The following is an 18,539-nucleotide window of genomic DNA, read 5'->3' as shown; positions in this document are numbered from 1 at the left end:
CTTTCTTCATAATTGCTTAGGCTATATAACATCAATCAATATTTCAAAGTACGTTAATTTATCTTTTTTTGCAAAATTTGAAACATATTAACAGCTTCCATCATTTTTAAATCCAGTCAACAATATTCATTTGATTAAATAAAGAAAAACAAGTTTTTTCAACTCATGGTAAGGAGCAACACTAAAAACTTAAAATAAACAGAAATCATTGTATATAAAGGGTTTCACTTACTTGCCAGTACCACGCTCTTTATGCTAAAGTTTGAATGTTGTTCCAATCCTTCAAGAATGACTCCTGAATAACAAAGGCTGTTTAACTAGAATAAATGGCTCTTTTTAAAGTACTAAAAAAGCTTTATCGTAAAGAACAAGATTTTGACAAGGGGGCAAATCCCCTCATATACATATTAATTTCTGTTAGTTTTAAGTTTTAAAGTTACTCCTTACTTTCAGGTGAAAAAATAAACTTTTTTTAATTAATTTCTGATCACTTTTTGAATAATGCTGGGAAATCCATCATTATTCGTGGAAAAATTGTCTTCATCCATGGGATGATCCTCCCACGTGTCCCCGCCACAAGAAAAATCTCCCCTGAAAACGTCTGTGTACAGTGTTGCTATGTCAATTTGTACCAAACAAAGCTCTAAAAATATATTTTTTTAGGAAAAAATGCACAAGACACAAAAAATTCTTGGTGTTTCAATTTCTTCCCTCAAACATTACTTTCTACAAAATAAACAACCTCTTCCATTGCCCTTCTTTTCTCACTTTCCTCCTTTTTCCTTTTTTATCATTGTTATTATTCATTTATTTCCTTCAAAATCAAAGAGCAGCTAAAAAGAAAAAGATGTTGTTACTATAGTACAGAATGCCCTGCTTATGTTTGTCCATTGTACAAATTGTCAGATTGCCTCAACAAATCAGAATACATAATCTACAGCTGGAGCTTCACCTAAAAGAATTTGTAGATTTTGTGCTTTCTGAATAGTGAAGTCCATCCAAAAAGAGAGCCCCCAGAGGTTTTTTCACTCCCACTTTCTAGCAATTCAGAGCTTCTACAATCATTTTGTTTTCATGTTGATCAAAGTAAATTTTTAATTTCTTTTTCTGTTTCTTCCACCACTATTTTTTTTTTTTTTAGCACAAAAGCTCCCAAAATCCATAAATCTGGAAGCTCAAATGCCCCTCTTTTTTCCAGATTAGTCCAAGGTACTTTCGTCTGGCTTCATGTTCCAGATCTTATGCGAAGAGCTTCTAAAATCATTTTGTTTTCATGTTTATTAATGTCAATTTTCCTTTTTTTCTGTTTCTTCCACCATTAAAATATTTTTTTAGCACAAAAACTCCCAGAATCCTGAAATCTGGAAGCTCAAATGTCCACTTTTTTCTGGATTGGTCTGGGGCCCTTTTGTATGGCTTCATGTTCCAGATTACATGCAAAGAAAACATAAACATAGAATCTGGAAGCCAAAACTTTGGAAATTCTGGGAGGTGAGGCCCCAGCTTAGCTTTTTATCTATCGTATTGTGCAACTCCATTACAGTCCAAAAAAGCCTATCATTTAGGATCACAAATTTTTGATAAGCCCTAGGCTTTGTTCCAGGTCTGCCAAAAAAGTATATAATAAAGTAACTACTGTTGCAATTGGAAGGAACTGTTGAATAAAGTAGACCCTAAGTTTTTTAAAACATCTAAAAAAAGTTATATTATAAATACAATAATTTATCATACAAAAGCTTTGAAAAAAATTTGAACATCAAGTTAGTCCAGCAGTTGTTTTCAATTCCTCCATCTAAAAGGTAGCCATAGGGACTTTTTATACACTTTTTGGCCAATCTACAACAACCCTTACATAACCAGGAGAAAAAAAGCTTGGTTTATTGGATAAAAATCAGGGTTTTCCTAGACAAATCAGTTGTTGAGAAATTATAATTTCAAGAAAGGCCTTCAGAGCTTATGTCATCATAGTCTCTTAGCAAAGACTCAATCTCTTCCTCTTCACTATTTTGTATTCGTCAAATCCTTGTTCTTCCTCACTTTCATTTTTTTCCTGAGGATTCCAGGAGATAAAAGCAATGTGGTTGCAGATTTCGTCCCTAGCATAAATCAAGGAGTAAATAGTTTCAACTTCAAGGCAGTTTTGAGACTTCGTTTTGACAGTTGAGATTGCGCTAAAAAAAAATGCACTCAACACAAACAAATGAGTGCGAAAGGGCATGATAGAGAACATGAATGTGCAAATCTCTGAATATCTTGCAGACCCAAGACCATTTTGAAGCTCATTGAGTTTTCCCCAAAAAAGGTCTGGGCTCTTAAAGTACTAACTTGGCAAATGCTTAGACTTGGCAGGAATTGATTGCCACTGAGAGTTTATCTCTTCTAAAGATTGTCGATCAAATAAGTTAGAGGACATAAATAGTACTGGTACCAAGTTTTCTTTGCCAGAGACAGCTACAACTGGGTCAATGATTTTTATTTTCTGCTAAACCTTAAAGGTTGAAGTGCAGTAGAAACAAACATAAAATTCCTTTGCTAACTTCACTTAAAAGTTCAGGCAAAATATTTTAAAGGCACACACTGTTAGGACAGGAATATATTTGTTTCTGTCACTTCAGCTTCCACGTTTGCTCCAACATTGATTATATCAGGAGGCAAAAAGTATTCAGGCTTGGATGGGTAATACATACCGAACGTTTTTTTTACTACCTCTGGATGTAGGAAAGTCCTTAGGATGGTCTCAAATAATGCGGAGGCATTTTTGCAAGGCAGTAAAGCCTTACCCCCTCTCCCTGAAATAAAATATTTAACTTGTTGACTTGTGGCAAAATATAGCTCAGAAACTGAAAGTAGATTTTGGTATACACATTTTGCATCATTTTCAGGAACCTTTCCACAGATGCTGACTTTGTAGCCGTGAGTTCTTCATAAAAATAAACTTTAAGTGCTCTCCAATGTTCTAAAATTTGCAAAAGTACCAACTCAAAGGGTAGCCAACAGACGTCATAAATTTTGAGTAGCCTATAATTTTTTGTGTTCATTATCCCCTGAAACACTGTATAAGCTGCAATGCATTTTGGTTCATATTGTATAGATGGTGGACAAACTCGTTAAATTCTATGGGGATTTCCTTGGAGGTGTTAGACATGCATAGAGCAAGGCTATGGCAGACACAGCCAACAGCAACAGCATATGGATTGTCAACTTTCAGTAGAGCCTGAAACCCCTTTATGTCTCCTATATTCACAGAGGTATTATCCCATCTAAACCCTGTAGAATCTCTTTTGTAATTTGTCTTACACAAAGCAATTTATCTACTTCTTCTTTCATTATTTGAGCTGTTAATTATGGCACCTCAACAAGTCCTAATAAGCAATCACGGACACATTTCAGCTGAGGACATCAGAAGTAAGGTACAACAGCCATAGATTTAACAACTGATTTGTGCATCAATTCATCCAGCAAGATTGAAAACTTTCTTTTCTGAAGTTTCTCTGAGAGAATCTGATCTGCAACAGGTGCTAATTTTTTCACAACAATATTTTGCGTTTTAACATGACTGCAGGTAATTTTAGATGCAATCATGGAGTCAGGGAACACACTTTTCAGGAGGCCTGGCATATGCTCCATAACATTGAAAGGTAGGTTATGCTCTGCAAGGAAGTCACTGAGCTTTCAGCTTGGCTTTTTCAATGTTATTCAGCAGCATTATACTCTTCTGAAATTCAACGTTAATTGAGTAAATCTTTGACAGGTTGGTAGTATTCTGCTTTGCATCGAATTTCTTGATGTGAAATTTATTTTTGGCATGTCAAAGAGCATGGGTCTTCCCTCCAATGTAACTTTTATTACAAAGAAACCATCTTTCAGAGTCCATTTCTGAAGGTTTCTGTCAGAAAGCCAGTCCATATCAAATAGATATTTGTATTTTTTCCTTTTTTGGGGGGAGGGGAGGTTTGCCTTGATAGTTATGCAATCTTTAACATATTCCTTTCAGATTCAGAATCTTTAGATCCAAATGATGGAGATTTCCTCTCATTTTCTGTGTCTACTGAAATCATATCCTGGTCGTAGACCAGCAAAAAGGGAGGAAAACAGGCAAATCCCAAACCAAATCGACTCTGTCACATAACCTTATACTCGCAAAGAGACTCCCCTGGCCACAGCAAATCAAAACAAATCCAAAATGCATCATCACCACCTCCACCTCAATAAATACTCAAGGTCTAAGTCTAGAGACTCCTGATTCTTCTTCCTGCAACCTGGAAAGAAGAAAAAAGAAAACAGTTTTTAATACGAAGCCAACCCAAAATTACCGCTTTCCAACAATAGCCCTGTCGAATGTTCACTCTCTCAACAACAAGACAGAAGATATGGAAGTTTTCTTAAGGAAACGCGACATTGACGTTATGTGCATGACAGAAACATGGATTTCGTCTTCTGCTTTGGCCATTATTGACGGGTACTCCTGTTACATTTCCCCACACTGCAGCGCATCAGGTGAGCCTTTGACACACGGTGGCGGTGTCGGTTTCTACTGCAAAGAAAACATACCTCACAGGATCCTGGATGTCACTGTGCCAAAGACCCATGACATTGAAGTTTCATGGTTGTGGGCACGACCAAAAGGCCTACCTCGTCAAGCATCGTCACTGATATATGTCACAGTATATTTCCCTCCAAGAGGACCATACCAGCGACAACTAGTGGAATATCTCCAACAAAGTTGCAACCTCATCAGAACTAAATACCCATATGCTGGAATCTTTCTTTGTGGGGACTTCAACGACCTGAAGCCGAACTGGATCGAAAGCTCTACAGCCCTTCGTCAAATAGTTAATGTAAAAACACGAGGAGAAAACACGCTTGATTTGATCTTCACTACACTTGGTGATTTGTACTTAGATCCCTCGGCGGAAGCACCACTCTCAACCAGCGACCACGCAACTGTTCTATTGCGACCAAAGTCAACAGTGGAACCTAGTAAACCAACCCAATTCACTTACCGTCCACTCACAGAGGAAGGCATAATTGGCTACAGAGAATGGCTCAACTCGGTATGCTGGTTCCGCCTTTTCAAAGACGAAAATACAAACAGCATAACCGAGCTCTTCTATGAGAAAACGACTCGAGAGTACGAACGATTCTTCCCTGAGAAGCGAGTTACAATTAAGTCACAGAGCAAACCACGGGTTACTCCAAACATAAAAGCTGCAATGAGAGAGCAAGAAATGCTTTACAAGACAAAGCCCCACTCTGATGAATATAAACGGAAGAGAAATATAGTAGTGAGATTACTAAAGCAAGCTAGGCGTCTGTATGGACACCAAATATTCGCTAGGTTATCAGCCATTGATGCAAGGAAGCTCCACACAACATGTACAGAATTTAATGGTACAGCAGAAGTCAAAATCCATTCTGAGGGACGAGCAAGGAAAGAATTTAACCACAGAAAAAATTAATGCCCACTTCTCAAATATTTGCCACCAAAGACTTTACCATAGACTTTCCACAGAATGGTCCGATCGAAACCACCCTGTCATCACAGTTTTCTAGGTCCAAGAAAAACTTGAACACCTAGTTATTAGGAAAGCCTCTTCCCCTGTCGAAATTCCCATAAGGCTGATACACACATGCTAGTCCTTCCTGGCCATGCCATTGGCTATGATGTATAACCAGTGTCTACTGGAAGGCGTTTTTCCAGAAAAGTTTAAAAAGGCATTTATCACACCTATTCCAAAGAAAACATCACTGACCTCACCGTCAGACCTTAGAATGATTTCGAAGACGCCCATCATATCGAAAGCCTTTGATGACTTTATTCTACAGTGGCTACTAGCAGAAGTAGAACATAAAATCGACCCTATGCAGTTTGGTTTTCGTCAAAGGCACAGCACAACACATTATCTGGTGAGATTACTTCATGATCTACTTGAGCACCTAGAAATTCCGGAGGCCCTTGCTGATATAATAATTTCTGATTTCGTGAAAGTTTTTGATCTCCTTGGCCAAGAGACTGTTATCAATGAAGCCTGTGCCCTGGAGGTCTTGCAGTTTCTGCTGTACATCATCGTAAGTTTCCTTTCTGGTCGTCAACAGTGCGTACCACTTGAAAACGGGGAAGCATCCAACTTCCAAGACATCACATGTGGAGCAGCCCAAGGAAGCAAGCTAGGTCCCATCTTATTTGTCATTGTAATCAACCGACAGATGAGACAACATAAACAAAGGTACAAGTTTGCAGATGATTGTTCAATAAGTCTACTACAATTTCACACTTTCCCAAACACATGACCAGCTCAAGCCCCTGGTTGCAGAGCTTCGGGATCAAGCTGATTAAGTGAAGCTCCAGCTAAGTCTCGAGAAAAGCTGTGTGTTGCGTGTCAACTTCCTGATGAAGAAGAGCATTGATGAATCTGCACCTCTCCAAATAAAGAAATCATGCAAAATACTCGGCATCACACTAAGTGACGATCTTACGTTTGGAGATCACATCAACCAGATCACAGCAAAAGCAGCTGGTCTTTTAAAATCCTTCACAATTCTCAGAAGGTTTGGAATGACAGAACAACTCCTTCTTTCGTGATACAAAACTTATGTAATGCCCATAGTCATGTATGGCTGTCCTGTCTGGCATCCATTGCTCACAGAAAAACACAGAAGTCAGCTTGAAACAATTCAGACAAGAGCCTGAAAAATAATTCTTGGATCAAATTACAAAACTACAAAGAAAGCTTGAGCAAACTCAGGCTCCCAACCCTGGATGAAAGGAGGCACGAAACGCTGATGAAGTTTGGAGCTGACATCCAGAAAACCCCAACGCACCAAGATATCCTGCCTCAGTTTATTTAAGTGACTCACGCACACAAGACGAGGCTGTTAACTTTTAAAGAGGGAAAAGAACTGTTAGAATGCCCGCCTACACACTCAATGACAAGATTTGGAAAATACTTCATTCCATACTACATGAAGCACTACAACAACAATACCGTCAAATCGAAGTGATAGCTCATCATGTGTGTTCTTTATGTTGCGTCTTTTTGCGTTTTTCTCTTTTTTTTTGTTTGACAATAGCCATGTTATTGCATTGTGATAAAGGGAAGGAATAAAGATTATTTATTTACAGAATGCTCTATATACAGAGTCTTTTTCTTAACAGTTAGCTGAGAATACACTGAAGGGTACACAGGGGTTTTACCAGACTTGGTTCATAAGTCTATATTGTCCTGCATAGCATTGTGAAATTACTGTGAAAATTACTTGCAGATAATTAACAAACAAACAAAAATGCAAAAAAAAAAAAAAAAATGTTGACAGTCACTACAAATGTTTATCCTATGAACTTTTCTGAATGTAAATGTCCAAATAGATTATTCATGCTTAGTGAGCATAGTTCCTTTGTAACTGGAAGTCTTATGCTCATGCACTGTAATATTGGGAGCCATTGTTAATTATTTCATGGTGAAAACAGAGTAATATAAAATAAAAAAGCCACAGCTGTCAGAAATATGCAGGCTGTGTTGTACTTTTTCAGTATAAATTTCTCTACTTTAGACAAGGTCATCACACTAACATATGACCAACAATAACCTAAAATACATTCTTTGCTCCAGATAAATATTAGCCTTTGGGGCAATCGAGGGTAGCACTTTTTATCTTTGGAAACACATGGAAGCAACTTGTAGTGGAAGTTGTGACTCAATTACCATAGAGAATAGAAATGAAAGCTTAAAAATGTAAAGAACTGTGTCCAGAAATCATCTCTCTTGTCTCCAAACAAAAAATAATTTAACAGTTAGCCTGGAAGTGTCAACAAAGCACAAATGAAATTTGTAAAAACCAAAAAAAATTTTAAATAGAAAAAAGTAGCTTTCACAACCAGACAATATTGGCTAAACCCAGGTAGATTTTTAGTGCATCAATGCTTATTAGGCCTACAAGTCATAAATCTATCTATATAAATTTTGTTGAATAGTCTAAGGTTGCACAGCCATACTTACAATTGATTCCCAAAGGCCTACCTTAAAAATGTCATTTTCCCATTTCCCAAATGCCACTTTAGAAGACACCTCATTTAGAGTAGGCAGTGGCAACAACTTAGGGTGCCAGCTCTAAAAGATGCAAAGCAGCAATGTATATCCCTAGGCAATGTAATCAGAGAAGGTAAGCCTACATCAAGTTTTTTATTAGTGGTAAGAGCAAAACCTCCTCTAAATAAGAAGCCTTCTAAAGTTAGTGCTATTGACTGCTTATTCCTTATTTGATCAACAATATAAAAAAATTTAGCTGAGCACAGCAGTACTTATTTAAGGGTAAAGGTAGATGCAAAGGCTCAGTCAATAGCCTAGAACCAGGACATAAAGTAAAGAGTTATTTTCTTATAACCTGCTTCTACTGGACAGCATCTGCGTTATTTTACAGCCCAACTGACAGGATGATATACATTAGAAAATACGTTAGCCTACTAATGGGTCAAATCTTAGTATAATCAAACAGGCCTACCTTAAGGATGGAAGTAAATGGGCCTATTTCTTAGAATTTTGAACAAAGACTGTTGACAACTCATATCATTATATATAGTTTATATAGTCCATCATATATATTTATCTATTGTTATAGTTTCCCATGCTCTTTGGTTTTGAATTGGATGCCAATTTCTTGAAATAAACTATTGAAAACATACGTCATATGTTCACGGGGAACCTAGAAAGTCCCTTCAAAGTCACAAAGAGAAGACAAATCGCTAGATATCAGTATTTTTATAACAATGAACTATGAGAATCCTAATTCCGTCAATAGAAAAAATTGCTGAATTTTGTTGCAAATAGACTGAATGTGTAGCAGTTTGGCAAAATTATACCAAATTTTCGACTTAAAGAAGAAGTTGTACAGGTCAGAGGAAAATGTACTGAATTTGGTACAATTGTATCACCCACATCAACACAGTCCGTATACTTCCCTGTAAATGATACTATATGTAAACAATAGGAAAGTTTATAACTTGCAGCCCAACCTCTGGGGACTGTGAGGGATTAATTCATCCTCAAAAACATACTTATTAGATTTTTCAACTATGCTGAACAAAATGACCATCTCAAATTTTTTATCTGGTGATTTTTGGGGAAAATGAGCGTGGGAGGGGACCTAGTTGCCCTCCAAGTTTTTGGTCACTTAAAAAGACACTGTAACTTTAAATTTTTATTTGAATGAGCAGTCTCACCATTTTCTAGGACCACTGGGTCAATGCAATCACTTTTGAAGAAAAGAAAATGAAGATGCATCCCTGATCTTTCTTCTAGCAAAATTTCAAATTCCACATTTTTGTAGATAGAAGCTTGATACCTCTACTATTTGGCTCTGTGAAACACAGAATTTGATGACCAGATTTTCATTATGATTCTATAACTTTTAAAGGGTATTTCTACTTTTTTCAAAAATAAGACAATTTTCTCAAGCTCGTAACTTTTGATGGCTAGAACTAAATTTGATGAAGCTAATATTCTTGAAATATGCATAAAATCCACTTTGTTTGATACGTCTATTGGTATCAAAATTCGGCTTTTTAGAGTTTCAGTTACTATTGAGCCGGGTTGCTCTTTACTGAAAGTCCGTTACCACGAACTGTTTGATTTTAAGAAATTATAAATAAAAGATAAAATAATGAAGATCCTCCAGAGCTATTGTTGGTGAATTGAATCTAAGTTTAAACTTATGGGTGTTTTTTAACCCAAACAAAAGCATATATTGCTATTCTGCCTTGCTGCCATGAGAACAAATTATACTTTAAGAATGTTGACAGAAAATATGAAAGCCTGATCTATTCGTTTCTTAGACTTTCGTATGAATAAATAAGTAATTAAGAAGACGGCATTATAGCATCTTTATTTGTTATTGGTCATGGCTCTCGCGAAGGTTATGTTTGATAAGGCTATCAGAGAATTAAAACAGCAGATGGACCAGAAGTTCTCTAAAGTGGAGACAACTTTATAGAAAGGAATTTCTGATCTGAAATAGATTATCACTGAAAAGAACTCTATAATCAACAAACTTAGCCAGGCTGTTGAGTTTCAGAAGAAACAGTTTGAGCTTGTTAATCATCGCCTATTATACCTCAAGGTTCGGGAACGCAGACGAAATCTATTATTGCATGGGCTGCCAAAAGAAAAAAAAGATGAATCACTGGAACTGAAAGTATGTACAGTGCTGAAGGATAAACTAGGCTTAGATGAAAAAGTGAATATCACAAGGATATTTTGCCTGAAAGAAAAATCATCCAGTGTGTCCCAAAGAGGAAAGAAAGTGTCATCCCCCACAGTACTTTTTTTATGCTGTTTGAATACCAATATTCATGCTATTATGAAGTTAGTGAAGAATCTAAAAGATTCTGAACTTCAAGGGTGTACCGACTTTCCACCCGAACTGAAAAGTTTGTGCGTGAAACTCCAGAAAAAGATGAAAAATCTTGAAGATTCTGGGAATTATTAGTTTATTTGACATAAGTAATTTGGTGTTTCACTCCCTCTTGGGTTTAAGAACAACGATACTCATCGATGGTCTGAGGTACCTACAAGTGATGGATATTGTGTTTTTTCAAATGATCCATAGTTTGCAGATATATTTGTTGACATTTTATTTGGACTAGCTGTCTCAGTAGAAAATGACTTCTTGTATATATTGTACTTATTTTTATTTATAAGTATATCTAGTGAAAAAAAATCACAATTCAAATTCCTGCTGTATCTTTTATTTTTTAGTGTTTTCTTGCTCAACGCATTTCTACTTCACTATTTAAGGCTACAGGGGGTAGCACTGGTATTGGGTTGATTCCTCAGATGCGGTAAGTATTTTTGATCTTCATTCTCCTACTGGTGTGGGGATAGAGGGCATTCCATCCAATTATCTAAATTTACTTGAAAAGAATCCCCTGAATTTCGTTGAAATTTTAAATGGAAGGGTGGGAAGTAACCCTAATGTTAGTAATTTTATGGTTGATAATGTGGTTAATACTAAGAATAAACTTTGGGTTAATGAAAAAGCTTTCAGTCGTCATGATTGCCTCGGGATTCTCCACCTTAATACATAATGTTTATCGTCATCATTTGATCAATTGAAACTTTTATGTGTGGATTGTTCTTATCCAGATATTGTTGGTCTCTGCAAAACTTTTGTCACAGATTAATGACTTGAAGGAATAATACCACTTCAAGCCTTTACCCTAGCTATTGTACATCTCGGAAAGGAATAACAGTTTGAAAGAATTACCACTGACAAATTTCTCTTGAGTTTATTTTTTCTGTAATTTATTCTAAATTGTCATTTTTTTTACATTTCATTCTGGTAAAGTTTGTAGTTACAGCCATTTTTGTTTACAATTTTTTTTCTGCAATGTCTTTAACTTTCTGTTTTTGATCTTTCACCTATTATTGCTGTTGTAAATTCCTTTGTGAAGTAAAAATGGATGAAGGATCTCAGTCTCCCTGTTTTGTTATTCAACACTTGTAATTCAAATTAAAAAAATTGGAGTCATAGTAAATACCTAAAGAATTTTTAATCTCTTTGTAGATTTTACCTCTGTATAAAAGAATTTTCTGTGAGGAGAGAACATCCTTTTAATGGCAGAAGCACAAGTAAAAACTTATTTTTTGTGTATATTTAGTCCTATTCTTTTAAATATTTTTCTCTGGTTCTTTCAAATAAGGCAGTAACTTGATTTGGTTTTAGTTTTCTGTTGTCTAGAACTGAATAATATATTAATTAGTATCTATTAATTCTATTAAAACCTAGCTGCCTCCATTATATGACCTGAATGGATAAGTGACAATTAATTTAACAAAGTTGTATAGGTGATAACCATAGACAAGAATTATATAGAGTTATGGGACTCACAGACATATATTTACATACGCTATTAGTGGGAGGATATTAAGGGATAGGATTTGATGCTAGGAGGCGGACAGGGATGGTTGTGAATAACCTCTACATTGGGGCACTGTTTTCACGAATCCCAGTGCGCCTATGCATAACTAGCAGTGCATCCAGAAGATCCAGAATGAAACATGCCCTATTTTCTTCATAAAAAAAACTTAGTGTCACAGTAATATTTTGCCTTAGGAATATTTTGTAAAAAATAGCTATTTAAAAATTTGGTTGGGTATATTTCAGGAAAAAAGGTGTAAGGGAGGGGGAGTTGCCCTCTGGGGGTTTATATTAAAATCGCCCATAATTATTATTTCACAAGTTTGCTGATGCATAGACTCAATAACTTCATTCAACACTTGAGGAAAAGACAACAAAGAACCATTTGGTGGTCTATACACTTCCCCCACAATTATCACCTCCCAGGATGAAGTATATACCTCAATGAACAAAGACTCAATCCCTTCAACATTTTTTGACAGATCTTCATGTACCTTATAATTCAAAGTAATATATAAATTGCAAGACCACCTTTGCTCATATTTATGCATGGCCACTTTTGGCAAACATATCACGGAATTTTGAAGAATTACGTCAAATTTTCAAATCCAAAAGTTCACTATATAAAAACAAAGAAAAGTAATATATTTTTAAAAAAAGTGAATAAAATATTAATAAAAATCAGTATACCTTGTTTTAACTATAGTTTTTTCACGGCCTTTTCAACAGCCCAACTATACAGTGATGCCAGTGGGCTTAACTATAGATTATAACCTTACACTTTACTGAGCTATTAAGTGTCAGTGGACTCAAAGTATTCAGCATTATTTATGGCTAAAACACTCAAGCTAAGGACATCCTTATTTAGAAAATAAGGATGTTAATTCAATGGTGAAGAGTGCAATTTTTAGGTTGAATAACTAAGATTTCATATTAAATTTGAAAAATGTCTGGAATAGTGACTCTTCAGAAGGAAAAATGCATGAAAAAGACACATTTAGATTCCTAATTTTATATTCATTTTCATAGTTTTGTTTATTTTTACAAATCATCATTAGGCCCCTCCAAATAATCTTATCATATAACCCTAAATTATGTAAAAAGGTAAAGTAAATAATTTAATAATATAAGCAAACTGATTGAAAAACACATTAGAACAAATAAATATGTTTCTTTGCCACTTGCTGCATATTAAAAGGTAAGAATGTCACTTATTTTTTAGCTGGTTTTTATGGCACTTGGTATTAACCAAGTGACATATAGCAATCACCAATTCTGTCGGTCTGTCTGTCTGTCGGTCCTGGTTTTGCTACTTAAGGCACTTCCAGGTAAGCTAGGACGATGAAATTTGGCAAGCGTATCAGGGACCGGACCAGATTAAATTAGAAATAGTCGTTTTCCCGATTTGACCATCTGGGGAGGAGTGGGGGCCGGTTAATTCACAAAAAATAGAAAAAATGAAGTATTTTTAACTTATGAGCGGGTGATTGGATCTTAATAAAATTTGATATTTTAAATGATATTGTGTTTCAGAACTTTTATTTTAAATCCCGACTGGATCTGATGACATTGGGGGGAGTCGGATAGGGGAAACCTAAAGTCCTGGTTTTGCTACTTTAGGCACTTCCAGGTAACTTATTAGCGGGTGATTGGATCTTAATGAAATTTGATGTTTGAAATGATATTGTGTCTCAGAGCTCTTTTTTTAAATCCCGACCGGATCTGATGACATTGGAGGGAGTTGGAGGGGGGAAACCTAAAATCTTGGAAAACACTTAGAGTGGAGGGATTGGGATGAAACTTGATGGGAAAAATAAGCTTAAGTCCCAGATACATGATTGACATAATCGGAACTGATTCGCTCTCTTTGGGGTAGTTGGGGGGGGGGTAATTCTTAAAAATTAGAAAAAATGAGGTATTTTCAGTTTACGAACGGGTAATCGGATCTCAATGAAATTTGATGTTTAGAAGGATATCGTGTCTTAGAGCTCTTATTTTATAACCAGAACGGATCCGCTCTCTTTGGGGTAGTTGGGGGGGGGGGGGGTTAATTCTGAAAAATTAGAAAAAATGAGGTATTTTTAACTTACAAACGGGTGATTGGATCTCTATGAAATTTGATATTTAGAAGGATCCTGTCTCAAAGCTCTTATTTTACATCCTGACCGGATCTGGTGACATTGGGGGAAGTTTGGGGTGGGGAAACCTAAAATGATGGAAAACGCTTAAATTGGAGGGATTGGGATGAAACTTGGTTGGAAAAATAATCAGAAGTCTTGCAAACGTGATTTACATAATTGGAATGGATCCATTCAATTTGGGGGGGGGGGTAATTCTAAAAATAAGAAAAATTACGTATTTTTAACTTACAATGGAGTGGTCGGATCTTCATGAAATTTAATATTTAGAAGGACCTCGTAACTCAGATATCTTATTTTAAATCTCAACCGGATCAAGCGTAATTGAGGGGGGGGGGCAGTTGAGGGGACCGGAAATCTTAGAAAATACTTAAAGCGGTGAGATCAGGATGAAACTGGATGGGAAGAATAGAAACCTGTCTAAGATACGTGACTGACATAACTAGACCGGATCTGCTCTCTTTGGTGGAATTGGGGGGGGGGGTATTTTGAAAATTGAGGTATTTGAAACTTACGAAAGGGTGACCAGATCTTAATGAAATTTGATATTTAGAAGGATCTTGTGCTTTAAAGTTCTAATTTCAAATTCCGACCAGATCCTGTGACATTTGAGGGAGTTGGAAGGGGAAACCAGAATTCTTGGAAAACATGAAAATTGGGGTATTTTTATCTTATGAATAGATGATCGGATCGTAATGAAATTTGATTTTTAGAAGGAATTCATGTCTCAGAGCTCTTATTTCAAATCCCGACCAGATATTTTGACATTGGGGGGAGTTGGAGGGGGAAATCTTGGAAAAACATTTGGAGTGGAGGAATCGGGATGAAGCTCGGTGGATAGAATAAACAAGTGTCCTTGATACGTGATTGACAGAATCGTACTGGATTCGCTCTCTTTGGGGTAGTTGGGGGGAGGGGTTCAGTGATTTGGCAAGTTCGGTGCTTCTGGACGTGCTAGGGCGATGAAAATTGGTAGGCATGTCAGGGAGCTGCACAATTTGACTTGATAAAGTCGTTTTCCCAGATTCGACCATCTGATTGGCAAAAGGGAGAGGAAAAGCTAGAAAAAATTAGGTATTTATAACTTACGAGTGGGTGATCGGATCTTAATAAATTTTGATATTTAGAAGGACTTTGTGACTCAGAGCTCTTATTTTAAATCTTGACCAGCATTAAGCCTCTTATTTTCCTTTTTAAATCAATCTATTGATTCATAGAATTTTGTTAGAGCTCATACCATATGATCTCTTGGCTCTTAGCTCTTCTTGCCTCGTCACAAGTGCCATATGAGCTCTTAGCTCTTGTTTTAACAGTATAGGGTTATAAGACTATTAGGCTGGAGAAAAACTGAAAAAAAATATTAATAAATCATATAAATGACCTAAAAATTAACAATCTAGAAACATGTCTTTCTTTATCCTAGCATCTTTCCTTCTGGAGTGGTGCTATTCAAGACCTTTACTGTAACTTCATGTCTTTCAGACATAAGAAAAGAAAGACATGTCAAAAATTTCAAATCTGTGTAGACTTGATTGTAATTTTTCAGTTTACAGCGAAATTTTGCTAGAATGAAAGTGAATACATCACTTGATGCCTTTTTATTCTATTTCACAGTTTAATAATTGCTTCTGGAACAAATGCCAATTTCTGGGATAATTTTTTGAGCCCTCAAAATATAAAGCACTTCACAGTTGCTAGAAGTTTGAAAATAAAATGGCCTATTGGAAGAAAATTGTCATTTGAACATGATTCATGAATAATAATTATTCATTTCTTTAGTCTTAATAGTCTAGTAAAATGTTATTAAAAACAAATTTATATATTTTTTTTTTGAAAAAAGCCTGAAGCCTTTAAAGATGTCTTGAGTCTAGCTCTTTTTCATAGTTTCTGATAAACATTTTACAATTAACATTAAGTAAAATGTAGTAAAATTATTGTTCAGCTACTTTTTGTTATCTTGGAAAGGGGACAGGTTAAGAAAATTATACTTTCAGGGTGTGTCTACAGACTAAAATATGTCCCAGAAAGATATACTCTACTCCTTCTCACTATAGAGGGCAGTGACATTTGATGCACTTTACAAATCTATATGTTCAGAAATTGAATTCTAGCAAAACAGATCTTCTGCTTAAATAAAAGGTAAATATTTGCAGTTCATAAAACTGACTTACCAATAAAGTGAATATACCACTTGATGCCTTTTTTTATGTTCTTTATAAATATAATAATTGCTTCTATTCCGAATTCAAATTTAAGCACTTTTTACCCCTAATCTAACTATAAATAATTGGTAAAATTATAGCAGCTCATATAACTGGCTTATCATAAAGTGAATTTACCACTTGATGCCTTTTTTATGTACTTTATGAATATAATAATTGCTACCTTATTATAAAAACTAACCTTATTATAAATAATTTGAACACTGAGAAAATGTCGCATTATTCTTTCAAAACAATGGAAATGATGGCACTGAGAAAATATAGGGTAAAATTCTGGTCAATTGACTTCTTTCTATCTCAGAAAGGGTTTAGGTTAGGAAAATGAAACTTTCAGGGATGGGTCTACAGATTAAAGTACGTCCTGGGAAGGTATTTTAAAGCAACTACCTCCATACCTTCTCCATCTAGAGGGCCCTGACCTTTGATGACCTTTAAAATTATGTGTGTTATAAAGGTGAAACCTTGCAAAATAGATCTTCTGCTTAATTGAAGTACAACCAAATTGTTTTCAGCTTCATAACTTTGCTCAATTCTATATTATAAGGTTTTAAAGATATACAAATACATTTCCCAAATTTTGAAAAACAAAAAATTGATATAGCTCAAAATTCTACTCAAATAACAGTAATTGCATTTTCAGAACTAAAGGTAGAGAAAAAGCAACTAGTAACTGAAAATTAAGGTGAAATGTTGTTTTGTCAAAATTTCAATAGGTCTCTATCATGTAGGCAAATTTCAGGGCCCTAAAGGGGGAGAAGGAATGGAGATGGGTACTTTAAAATATCTTCCCAGGACATACTTTAGCCTGTAGACCCATCACTGAAAGTTTCATTTTCCTAACTTAAACCCTTTCCAAGATAGCAAGAAGTCAATTAACTAGAATTTTACCAAATATAGTATTATTTTGTGAAAAATGAGCAAAAAGTCATACTATTATTTAAAATTTGTCATTTTTAAGAGCTCAAAAAGTGCTTAAATTTCAATTTGGGGTAGAAGCAATTATTATATTTGAAGAGAACATAAAAAAAAGGCACTGAGTGGTATATTAAATTTATTGGTAATTCAGTTATATGAACTATCATAATTTTTTGAAAAACTGTCATTTTTAAGAGCTTAAAAAGTGCTTTAACTTGAATTTACAGTAGAAGCAGTTATTTTATTTGTAAAGAGCATAAAAAGGCATCAAGTGGTATGTTTACTTTATTGGTAAATTAGATATATGAACTGCTATAATTTTACCAAATAATTTAGGGACTGAGAAAACACAGTATTATTTTGTCAAAAACAACCAAGAAAACAGCACTGAAAAGATGTAGCCTAGAATTATTTAATGTAAAGTTCTAGTTTAGTGACTTTTGGCTATCTCAGAAAGGGGTTAGGTTAGGAAAATGAAACTTTTTGGGATGGGTCTTTAGGCTAAAGTATACCCTGGGAAGTAAACCTTAATTTTCAGTTACCAGTTACTTTTTCTCTGCCTTTAGTTCTGAAAAGGCAATTCTTGTTATGTGAGTAGAATTCTGAGCCATATCAATATTTTTTTCAAAATCCCATTTTTTCACCTTCCCATGACATACTTTAGCCTGTAGACCCATCCCTGAAAGTTTCATTTTCCTAATCTAACCCTTTCCTGAGATAGCAAGAAGTCACTCTAACTAGAATTTTACCCACTTTTATATCACACATATTTTTTAAGGTCATCAAAGGTCAGGGCACTCTAGAGGGAGAAGGAGTGGAGGTAGGAACTTCAAAATACCTTCCCGGGAAATACTTTAGCCTGTAGACCCATCCCTGAAAGTTTCATTTTCCTAACCTAACCCCTTTCTGAGATAGCAAGAATTCAACCAACTAGAATTTTACCCATTAGTTTATAGACTCAACAGTCAATTGGCAAGAGAGAAAAATGGATTTTGATAGTTTAACAAATGATCTTTAAACAAATTTTTTCATCAATTTGAAACTCTTTTCTTCCTATTTTCAACAGGGTTGCCGTTCAAAGACGTCACCATTATGCAACAGCAAGTCAGAAAAATATTTTTTTAGCCTACAGATTGTAAACAATAAAAACATTCTAATATCAAATGATGAAATGGGTATGTTTAAAAATTATATATTAGGGGCTGTTTGAGATTAAGAGAAAATTTTATCTGCACAGACTAAGTAAATGAAAGACCAGCTCCGATAACAAAGGCAAACATCCCCGGGGCAGCCAGCCATGAGCCCAGTCGTGCTAAATTTAACAATGGACAATAAATATTGGAAATCGTAT

The 18,539-nt window shown here is 35.3% G+C and overlaps 1 protein-coding gene across 18 annotated transcripts in view; it reads right to left on the bottom strand.

The window, feature by feature from the left end:
• Positions 1–18,241, bottom strand: part of LOC136036695 (zinc finger protein 345-like) — a 36,683-nt gene extending 18,442 nt beyond the window's left edge. For 3 of the 18 annotated variants that reach the window (XM_065719081.1, XM_065719101.1, XM_065719069.1), the window contains exons 1-2: positions 18,131–18,241; positions 233–295 (exon numbers count right to left, since the gene is read on the bottom strand). The gene's annotated coding sequence lies outside the window, so the exon portion shown is untranslated. Of the gene's footprint in view, positions 1–232; positions 318–8,499; positions 8,701–12,603; positions 13,207–16,454; positions 16,474–18,130 lie in introns of those variants that run through there. The other 15 variants (XM_065719105.1, XM_065719082.1, XM_065719083.1 and 12 more) reach the window with 12 other exon arrangements.
• Positions 18,242–18,539: the final 298 nt, after the last annotated feature.

This window comes from Artemia franciscana, chromosome 2 (genome assembly GCF_032884065.1).
Source record: "Artemia franciscana chromosome 2, ASM3288406v1, whole genome shotgun sequence".
Taxonomy (NCBI): Eukaryota; Metazoa; Arthropoda; class Branchiopoda; order Anostraca; family Artemiidae; genus Artemia; species Artemia franciscana.
This window is presented reverse-complemented; position numbering and strand designations above follow the sequence as displayed.